The sequence below is a fragment of the Diorhabda carinulata genome, chromosome X (genome assembly GCF_026250575.1).
Source record: "Diorhabda carinulata isolate Delta chromosome X, icDioCari1.1, whole genome shotgun sequence".
Classification (NCBI taxonomy): Eukaryota; Metazoa; Arthropoda; class Insecta; order Coleoptera; family Chrysomelidae; genus Diorhabda; species Diorhabda carinulata.
In genome coordinates, this window is record NC_079472.1 from 2,917,535 (window position 1) to 2,930,246 (window position 12,712).

At 33.0% G+C, this 12,712-nt stretch overlaps 1 long non-coding RNA gene across 1 annotated transcript in view; it reads left to right on the forward strand.

Annotated features, from left to right (window-relative positions):
* Window positions 1-11,664, forward strand: part of LOC130901677 (uncharacterized) — a 46,775-nt gene extending 35,111 nt beyond the window's left edge. The window contains exons 3-4 of the long non-coding RNA XR_009060306.1: window positions 11,318-11,360; window positions 11,515-11,664. This is a non-coding gene — a long non-coding RNA (uncharacterized LOC130901677). The remainder of the gene's footprint in view (window positions 1-11,317; window positions 11,361-11,514) is intronic.
* Window positions 11,665-12,712: the final 1,048 nt, after the last annotated feature.

Sequence of the window (12,712 nt, forward strand, 5' to 3'; positions counted from 1 at the left end):
AACAGTGATTTACTTCATTTTCCCATTTATTTAAAAGCATTATATCATGATCTAATTAATTTAATACTCGGTATAAGTCGTCTAATATTCAAATTAGAAACATTAGAAACAAAATAAGTTTAGTACCACAAGATTTTCGTCTATCAGTCTATCAATTTTCGAAACACACTTCTGATAACAACTCAAGATAAAGAATACACTCGCGGACAAAAAATCGACTGCAATCGCTAGTCATTGACCACCCTTTTCATACTTATTTACAATAGTGCTAATTAGGGGTAACTGACCCTTATAAAAGTTGAACACCAAACAAGAATCCTACCTTGAAAATGGACACAACAAGTGATAAAACCAGAGGTCAGAGAACTAGCCAGCACGCTAAACATCTACTGTTTCCAATGTTTACTGTCTTTACCATGAAACTGGTAACTTACTGGTATCCAAGTCTAACCCAGAGGTCAGAGAAACATAAAGTGTGGTTCTGAGTGGCTGGACAGTCAGAAGAGGACGCTAACCTTGAGTCAGTTACTGGCGTCAAATTAACCCCAACCCACCGAGCTAGGAATGTGTGTGTGCCTACGTGGTAGATAAGAACGAATCTACAGAAGACAAGAATTGTTGCTTTTGGATGAATTTCCTGATTGGTTTGAGCGGGCATTTCAATGGATTTGGTTTGTGTTTAAACTTGTTTATGGCTATTAACGGCGAACTGATACGTAGAAGAAATGCTAGGGGATAATTTCGTTCACTACGCCGATTCTATCGGCGAAAACTTCATTCTAATGCAGGACAATGCACATACTGCAGGTTCCGTACGGCATTCATGGGTCAATCTAATGTTTCCAAAGTTTACTGTCTTTACCATGAGACTGGTAACTTTAATCGAAAACGTGGTTCCACCAACTGCATTCGAGATTCATTATCATCATCCAAGTCCAACCAAGAGGTCAGAGAAACATAAAGAGTGGTTGGACACTCAGAAGAGGACTTTGGACCGCTAATTTTGAGTCGAAAAGGTCATCTACTGGCCCCTAATTGACCCCAACCCACCAAGCAGCCCGTCTATGATTGTGTTTATACCTAAATGGTAGTGGTAGATAAAGTCTGGAGAAAGATGAAAACGTGGTTTTTGGAGGGATTTCCTGAACGGTTTGGGCGGGCATTTCAATGGAGTTGGTTTTCATTAAGACTGGCGGTGAGACACTAAAGGTTTTGTGATGGTAATATCAAAATAAGAATGGGTACTACAGATTTTTTGGTAGAGACATTTGATCGCGATCGTCACCTTTAAACTACTTTCCTTATGTGATGGATCGATCACATTTGGGGCTACATAATGTGATAATTAAGCGCCATTCTCATTTCAAGACCTTTATATAAGGGCATTGGGCGTTCAAAGCGCGAACTTTTCGCAGTTTATCAACGTTGACAAGCAAATAATGTTTCTGATATCCTTGCTAGATTTGTTGCTTGTGTTTTCATCATAAACTTTTCTTTCTAGATTAATTATTCTTGCAAATTTCTGTAATTTTAGTTTAGACTTTCATTAGACAATTTGTTTCAAGTCAGTCCTCTATTTCTGGAGCCTTATTCTCCTATTTGTTTTTCGGTATTATTAGATTTCTTGTTAGCGATATCGCAGTTATGTACATCGTATTCAGTATTATTATTTGTCTGTAGCTTTCACATCATATTGTGCCCCCTTTCTTTTATATTTATCACCATTTGTCGGTTTACCAAATTCGTTAATATCGTCCCCATCGTTTTTATCTTTTGTTTCATCAGATCCCGCTGTTTTATTCAATTTCGTTGTCTATTTTTCCGTATTCAATCATTCTTTTAAGACAAATCCGAAGTTGGGTGAAATATCTGTATTGAAATTCGAAGATCATTTTAATTTAGGGGCTGTAAAAACCGGAAATCTGTATACAACAAAAGCGGAAACGCGCAGAAGTTGTCTGTGAATAAATTTACAAAAGAATGTTTCTGAATTAATTTCGGTGGAGTTGTTAGTGGAAATTAATTGGCATCTACTTCTAGAGCTAGTCGAGGGCTGGGGTTCTCCCATAAAATTGTTTTAATAGCAATCACTGGATTATAAATCGTGTAAACAATGTTATTAATTTTAGATTTAACGCTCTTTTTTCTATGATGTCTACTCCGCAGTTTAATAATTCGAAAATTTTGCTTAAATTACCTGTTTATTTCAGATTAAGTACGTATATTATAAAACGAGAAAATAAAAAAATATAAATTGCGAATAAAGAGATTTTTCCATAAATGTAATGAATTTTTTTCAGAGCACGTTTTACAACCCTATAAAACAATTTAATATTCGAATCTTCTGCAGACAAATGACGCCATATATCGTTACCAACAAACATAAAATACAATAAATCATTTGAAAAATAATGGACGGGCTCTCCATGAATGTCGGAAAAAACTCATATATGAGGCTTTTGTTTCGTTGAATGTTATTTCAACAACTCCACGAATTATTAAAATCTATATGTAACTTTGAAGACTCTTCGCAAGTGGTAAGAGGGTTATTTCGACTTAAAACAAGGAAAAAATGTTTAAAAAGTTGTAACCTGCCATTCGACTAGTTACATTTTAAATATTCTGTTCACGTATTGTGGCGCAGTAGTCACTTTGGATTTATTTATTCTAATTTTCGAGTTTGTGAAGAAATTAATTTGTTATCGCCTCGAAAAATTCAATAAAACCTCGAAATTGATTAGATTTCTTGGGAGTTTCTACATCAATCAACAGACTACAAACTCAACTTCAATTCTAACATCTGGGAATCCAGTTGAGGGCTGCAACCATCACAGATTTCCATAGATGAATCCTAGTCTGATTTTTTTAAATTTATAACTGTTTTTGTTCGTTGTGCTCTTTTGGATACGCGGTTAATGCGAATTAATTATTTTTTCAATAAATTTATTTGTTGCTGAAACTTTTTTTTATTGTTCTTAGCAATAAATATTAATTTGGATAAACGTGGTTCGTTAAAAAGCTAGTGGCGTCCAATTTAATATTAATTTAACTGATGCCGCATACCAGTTTCTGAGGAAGGATTTAAGGTTACAAAGTCCCATTTTAATTACGACAAATAACTGGTTTAAGTTGCTTCGAATTGTTCTACTAAAAGTCTCCTAGTAGTCAGGTCAAATTAGATCAAAAAATAAGAGTGAAGTTTAAAATACAAGTGAAAATAAAATTTGTATGTTGCCCATCAGCTCCGTGTACGGAAAAAATTTTATTCAAGTTCGAAGGTCAAAGAAATTAGTTTTTCGCGATTACTCAACAAAACGGTAAGGTTTATCATGAAAATACCCTAGACAACAATTGTAGATCATAAAATTATCTACAAAAAACGTATGAATTTTTTTTCCTACGATACACCGTTTCTGAGATATAACGATTCAAAAAATTGTAAAAGTTGTAATGTCTTAAAACTTTCACAACTTTTCGAATCATTATATCTCAGAAACAGTGGCTTGCAGGTGAAAAAGTATTGATGCATTTTTTATAGATAATTTTATGATCTACAATTTTTGTCTGAAGTGTTTCAGTGATAAAACTTACAGTTTTGCTGAAAATCACGAAAAACTCACTATTTTACCTTTGACATTGAATAAAATTTTTTCCATACATGGGAATGATGGGGAAATTTAAAATCTAGACATTCGAAGTTACATACATTTACATCAAGCTGAAAATCAGTAAAATTGTTCAGAATATAATTAAAAATAAAATTTTAAAGTTCCCCATCATTCCCTTCAGTGGAAAAAATGTTATTGAAAGCCGAAGGTCAAATATTGAGTTTTTCGCGATTTTAAGCAAAACAGTAGCTTTATCAAAAAAAACTGTCGACAAAAATTGTAGATCATAAAATTATCTACAAAGAAAGTCAATAATTTTTGTCATACGAGTTATCGTTTCTGAGATATAACGATTCAAAAAGTTGTAAAAGTTATAATGTCTTAGAACTTTCACAACTATTCGAATCATTATATCTCAGAAACGGTGGCTCGTAGAAAAAAAAGTATCAATACGTTTTTTATAGATAATTTCATGATCTACAATTTTTGTCAAAGGTATTTCCATGATAAAACTTACCGTTTTGCTGAAAATCACGAAAAACTCACTATTTTACCTTTGACCTTGAAAATTTAAAATCTAGACATACGAAGTTACATAAATTCCCATCGAGCTGAAAATCAGTAAATTTGTTTAAAATATAATTCAAAATAATATTCCCCATCACTCCCTTCAGTGGAAAAAATGTTATTGAGGGCCAAAGGTTAAATATTGAGTTTTTCGCGATTTTCAGCAAAACAGTAGCTTTATCAAAAAAAAACTGTGGACAAAAATTGTAGATCATAAAATTATCTACAAAGAAAGTCAATAATTTTTTTCCTACGAGTCATCGTTTCTGAGATATAACGATTCAAAAAGTTGTAAAACTTATGTCTTAGAACTTTCACAACTATTCGAATCATTATATCTCAGAAACGGTGGCTCGTAGAAAAAAAAGTATCAATACGTTTTTTATAGATAATTTTATGATCTACAATTTTTGTCTGAGGTATTTCCATGATAAAACTTACCGTTTTACTGAAAATCACGAAAAACTCACTATTTTACCTTTGACCTTGAAAATTTAAAATCTAGACATTCGAAGTTACATAAATTCCCATCAAGCTAAAAATCAGTAAATTTGTTTAAAATATAATTCAAAATGATATTCCCCATCACTCCCTTCAGTGGAAAAAATGTTATTGAAGGCCAAAGGTCAAATATTGAGCTTTTCGCGATTTTAAGCAAAACAGTAGCTTTATCAAAAAAAACTGTCGACAAAAATTGTAGATCATAAAATTATCTACAAAGAAAGTCAATAATTTTTGTCATACGAGTCATCGTTTCTGAGATATAACGATTCAAAAAGTTGTAAAACTTATAATGTCTTAGAACTTTCACAACTTTTTGAATCATTATATCTCTGAAACGGTGACTCGTAGAAAAAAAAGTATTGATACGTTTTTTATAGATAATTTTATGATCTACAATTTTTGTCTGAGGTATTTCCATGATAAAACTTACCGTTTTACTGAAAATCACGAAAAAGAGTTAGTAACGAATTATTAACACCTTTATACTTTTAAAAACTAAGATAGTAAACATGAAATCGGTAAACACTAGGCAGAAAAACGTTATGGGTGAAAAGCGAAAATCCTCACGACAGATACCAAAACACTGCAAAAGAGATCGATGAATTTGATATACAAATCAACATGTTATTTGAGCGCATCAATCGTTTCTTCAAGTATGGGAAAAACGTTGAACTCGCAATTTATTTTTGATCTGCGGGAATAAAAATAAATCATTGGGTGGCAAACAAGAACTGTTCGGTAGATGATCCATAATTTCGATGTTATGACTGTTCAAAAACGTGTTTGTTTCAACAGTCGTGATGGATAATGATTCAATTCTGCGATTAGTTTAACTCATACTTCCTGCATACAACTGCTTGTCTACCAAACAGAATTGAGCGTTCTACATTGCTCTATTGGAACTTTTCCTGGTTTCTCCTCATCTTTAAAGATACACACGGTCGATTGTTGTTTAGTTTCGATTGGCGTGAGGCGTTTCCTTCCATATTTCTAGTACATCCAGCAGTATTTTTCATTTATCATTGTTTTAAACTTATTTTGAAAATTGTTTGATGTGGCTAAACGTGTTTTTTTTTTAATTAATACCACACTCGCTACTCATATACCTACATCTCCTCTTAACTTGTATAGAGCCGTGACGGTGTAGTTGGTAAGGTTATCGAAGTGCTTAATTTCTAAGAAGGAAATCGAAGCGGAATTTCTATCAAATATTATTATAGAATTATGTATTGTAAATAAACAACCCTTTACAATGTATTTATGTTTTAACCCTTTCTGTGGGAAAACCACGATTTGCGTGTTTCGTTGATGTCTAAAATACACCGATTTGTGTAGGGCGTCATTAACCTCAATTGTAACCTGAGGAATACTGTGATTCGGTTTTGGTTTGTTTTGAATTTACGTTTCTATGCACACATGGAATTTTAAGAAATTATAAAAATTGATTTTTGAATTGTTTATCACGGTAAAAATATTCAGAAATCATTACGTTTCAACCCTAAATAGTTTTCCCTCACACGCGACGTATTTGGTATAGTCGTGACTTCGTTCGTCCCCCATATCGATACTCTGGGTTTATGGGTAACCGTGACGGTGCAATAATCACCAGGTCATGGTGTCAAAGACCCGGTGCCGGTCGATGACTTACCCCGTTCGTAAAGATTTCGATTGAATGGAAAAGGGACTCATTTATGGTAAAGGAAAATTATGGGTTTTATTTTCGCTGTATATGAAATTTGAAAATTATAATTTTTCCATATAATAATATAAAAACGCATTTTTCCTAAAAAAAATTGATATAGAAACCCAGAATGTACGAATCTCTTATTAACATACAGAAGATAACTTAGAATTTGATTTATTGGTTTATCTTTGTTCGACCTGAAGGAAATTCCAATTTTGGAGTACTATCAGAGGCTAGAGCAATCAAAACAACTGCGAGGATGTAACCCAGACAAACCAGGTCTTCCTATTCATAATTATTAGACGCTTTCCAATATTCGCTTTGTTTATTAAATTATCCCACAAAATTAACTTTGAGACCAACTAAATTGTTGCAATATCCGGACTTGATACTGTATGGATCCGAGAACATCATTGCAGGTCCGGCAAAGCATATAAAGAGTTTGAAATTCTTCTTCAATTGCAGTCTGGAGATCGGGAAAAGTGCGTGGTCCTCTTGGAGAAACGCGGTCCCACAAGAAGAAATCACAGGGTATCAGGTCCCATAACCGTGCGGGCCACTCAACGAATCTATCCTCTCTCCAAAATGAACATAATGCCTAGTGCGGCTAAGCTACAATCTGCATGAAATGACGGATGTTCGTGAGTCCATTTGCCCACGAATATCTTCGAACTTTGACCCCTCACTTGATCCTCAAAAAAATACGGATCGACGAGAACGTTCAGCTTCATCCAGCGAAATTCTTGGAGTGTTTGAAGGAGACGCGGACGTAAAGACCGATTCGACTGCTCAAATAACGCCATCTCAACTGTTTCCATATTTTCGTTAGTTGTTACAGATACCGTTCGTCCAGATCGCGGCGCGTCGGTAACAGAGCCCGCTTATAAGAATTTCTGGTACGTCTTCTTTACTGTTGAAAGATTTAGTAGCTTCGAGTTCGGAAATTATTGTTGAAATTCAGTAATTTACGACGTAACAAAAAAAAAACGATTATTCATTCTGAAAACGCGTCTACTCGATGAGAATGTGTTATCACGACACACACTTAACCGAAACGCGAACAACCTTCTCGACAGCGTTGCCAGACTTATGAGAGTTGTTGGAAATATGCCGATTTTACGAGAACTCGTTTAATAATTTTGATTGGCGAGTAAAAAGTCAAAGAGAGTTCGATAATCGGTTTGGATTCGTTTCGTTTTACTTTATACTATTTTTTACATGTACAGGGTGGTACTTAACTTTAATTAAACGCTTCAAAAGTTGTTTTATTACATCATAGTTTTCCATAATAATTGCGAACAGTGAAATTCCAGTTTTTCGTGATTGAATTGAAATTTTTCATTTATTTTCTATTAAAACAATGTTGTAATTAAGTCTAGAAACTTCTGTTTTCTTTGGATCGTAGATTTTTTTGTGTGAAACTCGTTAATAATATTTTTTCCTGTGTCATAATTTATCATCGAAACTTCGTTTTCTTTGAGCGTCTAAGGTATTAAGAACGAAAATGGATCGATATGAGGTTGTTGAACGATTTGTAAGGGTTAGGAATTATTGATCAGTTCTATTAACATTTTAAAATTTGTTTATAGTGATATTAACAGTTTGTATACATCAATTTCTACAAAATGAAAACAGACATTCCGATACACGAAGAATATTTAAAAAAATATATGACGAAATTCGAAAAAAAAGTTTCATAGAAATTGCTGCCGTCTCGTGTGTATTGGCCGTCAAAAATAGTCACTCGCGTTCCTATTTTTACTTTTTTTTATTTCGATTAGAGTTAGAATTCCCATGGCTGTGAATCTGGTGAATTAAGCGGATGTGAACAGATTTTTATTGACCAAAGTAGGCGATTTAGAAGCGACTTGCGTTGTCGATAAAATCTAGTTCTCCATGATTATAAGATTAGTTCTGAATTAGTTCTGAATCGCGACGGTTGTTGGACAGCTACTTAAAAGAGTTGACGTATGATTTTCAGTTAATCCTAACCTCCAAAAGACACGTGTGTAAAGTTGACAGCTGTCAAAACTCAACCACTGTTTTGAGGGCAATAATCAACATAAAAATTCTGTTGTTTGGTTAGGTTAGGGAGTTTAACCTTGAAAAATGGTACTAGCCTTCAAGTTCACGTACTATATGAAATCTAAACTAGTTTCAGCAGTCGATAGATTTATAAAAAGACTTTTCCCTTACGTAGGTTGTTGTAGAATATATCAGATCAGCGGTTGCAGCGTACTTAGCACTTAACAAAAAAAATGAACTAGAATTTTAAAATATTTTAGTATTTTCTTGATTAACACTCCAAACACTAATTGTATTATGAATTTTAAGCTTCTATATATATTCGAAGTGCCTCTAACTTTTGATGATCGATCAGTATGTCATTGAATGAGTTAAAAAACTTTGATTAGTTATAATTATCAAATTACTAGTTCAAATTGAGGTAGGAAGTAGGCGATTTAGAAGCGACTTGCGTTGTCGATAAAATCTAGTTCTCCATGATTATAAGATTAGTTCTGAACTAGTTTTGAATCGCGACGGTTGTTGGACAGCTACTTAAAAGACATATTAAAACATGATAATACACGGTAATAGGTAAACATCTTATTTAACACTCATTGGATCATTGGAGTCAATGAATTAGAGCTCTACAGAGACCCAGATGAATTTTCATCGTTATAATGGGATCAAATTGTAATCACGAACCTATACTAAGCAATAATCCAAACAAGTGGATTTCAGTTCGTTATGTTTTCTTTCGATTATTTTTTGTAATACATTTTGTATGATAAGTTAAAAATTATCAGCATATTATACAAATAATTAATTTTTTTTTCTAGTGTATATTTTTATATTCTACACATCGTATATTTTGCGCAGTAGTATACAGGATGTTCCGAGATTAGATTGGGTTTATATGTATTTGAAAATCAAGCTTCCCAAATAACATCGAGACAGTTCTTATGAATATTTAGTGTATGTATTTATAATGAAATCATCCCGAACGTTACTTAAATATTAATTATTTCACGTAGAATAAATCCTCTCTTGAATCGTTCCTTTTTGATGAATTTCTATTTGAATTCATAATTTATTCCTTCTTCATATTCACTTTACCATTGCAGAAAAATAAAATGTAATTTGTTTTGTTGAAAATAGAGGTTATACATTTAAATTTAAATTACACAGTTTACTACCTCTTTTTTTCTTTTCTGGTACAACTTCTTGAACGTAGACCTACAGGTTAAATGCTTTTTAGTCTTCGGTAAGAAGTTCGTGAGTTGACGTATGATTTTCAGTTAATCCTAACCTCCAAAAGACACGTGTGTAAAGTTGACAGCTGTCAAAACTCAACCACTGTTCTGAGGGCAATAATCAACATAAAAATTCTGTTGTTTGGTTAGGTTAGGTTAAGTTAGGGAGTTTAACATTGAAAAATGGTACTAGCCTTCAAGTTCACGTACTATACGAAATCTAAACTAGTTTCAGCAGTCGATAGATTTATAAAAAGACTTTTCCCTTACGTAGGTTGTTGTAGAATATATCAGATCAGCGGTTGCAGCGTACTTAGCACTTAACAAAAAAAATGAACTAGAATTTTAAAATATTTTAGTATTTTCTTGATTAACACTCCAAACACTAATTGTATTATGAATTTTAAGCTTCTATATATATTCGAAGTACCTCTAACTTTTGATGATCGATCAGTATGTCATTGAATGCGTGAAAAAACTTTGACTAGTTATAATTATCAAATTACTAGTTCAAATTGAATGAAATTTGAAATATAGTGTGATTATGAAATGTTTATTCAGTTACTTCAAATTCAGGTTTCTGATATTATCCACACCGAAGTTACAGGGGGGTCCAACACAATCGTGTCGCTTGTTTTCGTTCGAGTTGGTTATATAGGATAATAAAGGATAATAAGGAAGAACAATTAAGGATTCTAATATCCAAACAATTTAAATTCAATCTTTTTCATCGACGTGTAAAGATGCGTGATTGAGAGATCATCATTTTGAATATTAAAAGCGTTTAAATTAATTTTTATTAAACCACTTATTGAAATTCACTCTAATAATGGGTTTAATTATTTTCTTCTAATTAATCTTCGTAATTTATAACCGTCAATTTACTGGAATTCCATAACGTCGAACTTTTGTTTTGAACGACAATTATAATGATAGTGGCATCGGTTGATTACTCACTCCCGGCATGATTTTGAATTATCTTCGTTGATTATATCAATGTTATTAACCATTAATAAGGAACTGTGCTATTAATTTTGCATCATTAGCTCATCCAGTACAATAGAGATTAGATTTTAGAGGGTGATACGAAGATGGTCTCAGAAGTACCTGACTTGACGTAGAGATGGCGGTAGTTGTTTGTAAAATACCACCGTATCAGAAAGTACACAATCTATACAACGTATGTTTCAAGTTTGAAGACGCCACGTTGTTTAGTTTTTGTTTGGTAGCCATTAATAGTGAACGTTTTCAGTGAATTTGTAAACATGGAAAAAACACTGCGATTGAATATTTTTTGCACTAATCGAGCGCCCAAGTATGTCTCTATCTCACGGTATGTCACATGACAATCTTACAATATGAGTTTACCATCCTGTAGCGAAGTGCGACAACGGTTTAATCCCGAAAACCAATCAAAAACGGTTGTTTGAGATGGTGTTTTATTACAAAAAGTCGAAGCGAGTTAATCGGCACACCGCTGTTGGTTTAATCCACGTTCTGAGTACGTTGACCATTATAAATGTCAAACTTTATGTCATATTTGACATACTTATCATCAGTGTTGCCATATCTCAAAACTTTATCAGTTGCTGTCGTATTTATATCAATCTGTATCATCAACGACGGTTCCCTTTCACAATTGTGACGTTTTTGTTTCAAACCTTCCATATTTGTAAAAGTGTTTTTTTATTTTTCAGTTTTCGGAATGGACGGATCATGACACAGGGCCAGCCGATGTCGGTAAGTACTTTATATATTCTCATTGCATTTCAAATAAAGGATAAAATAAATGATCGGAAATATAAAAAAAAAAATACACGAGAAAATCTTTATTTATTGAACTAAATGTCTTTCGATTGAAACTGGTTGGAAATTTATCTGGATATTTTTGTAGATATATCCCTTAATCTCATGATACGAGGACGAGCGACGCTTTTTGTATGGAGGTCTTTTGTTAGATGAATATTGGAAGAAGGAAATTTTTCGTATTTTTATATTGAATGTAATTATTTCTACTACATTTTCCAAGTATCATTTATGAGAATATATCATTTACTTAATAAACATCTTTGAGTTAAATAAAACATAGAAAGATGCCTTTTAAGTTTTTACTATCGAACAATAGATGGCGTTAATAGGTTCTGGCACTACTCTGAACATTGACGTTTGATACTGCGAATCTAGTGACAATCAAGAAAATGACTTTTAGAACAAGTAAATTTGTGCAAAAATTTTAAGAAAGACTCAATAACAACGCATTCAATCGGTTCGTCCAACTTTTTGGTTTGCAGAGTTTCGTCACGGCCATGCCTCCGTCAGTGATTAATGACGAAACAATCGGTTGTCATTTCGATGTTGTGCACAACGGGTTAAAGAAGTTCGGCTTGTGACTTACAGATAGATGGAGGATTCTCTTAGGATATCGCATACTGTAATAAAATCGATTTTCCATGAAGTATGAGTAAGATACGCTCCGGAGGGATTCCGTATACCAGAAGAAAATCATCAAATTAATTTCTTACTAAATTTATCACCTAATGGGTGGACAGCAATCTTCATCACCTCAAGAAGCTGTGGAAGACTTTCAAAATGTTTAAACCTTAAGGACGAATATTTCAAAAAGCACTGAAACATTTTGTTTCGAACTTCTGTTTCATTTTTTGTAGAAACTTTGAACATCTCATTAAATTCATTGTTTAAATCGAAGAATCGAATTATTTTCGCAAAAGTGACAGCAAATTGTACCCTGATATATCTTCACTGGCTTTATACGTATTTTACGAAAGCCATTCTATGGATTCTAAATTTTCCAAAGTACTGAATGAAATAAATTGTGCAGTTGTTTGCAAATCTTCGTCTTCTCATTTCCAAGATAAATTTCATCAGATGTGAATTATTTTTTCTTCTATTTCATATCGTCTACTTATATATTTCTATTGCTGTATTTTTCTTTGCCATAACTCATAAATCTCGTTTATTTTTATTCCCATTTCTTCTCCCACATTATCTTACTACTTTTTGAGCTTTACTAGTCAGTACACTTGTTTTTGATTCCTGCATGGTCATTGCAGAAAGCCTTCTTAGTTCCGTTC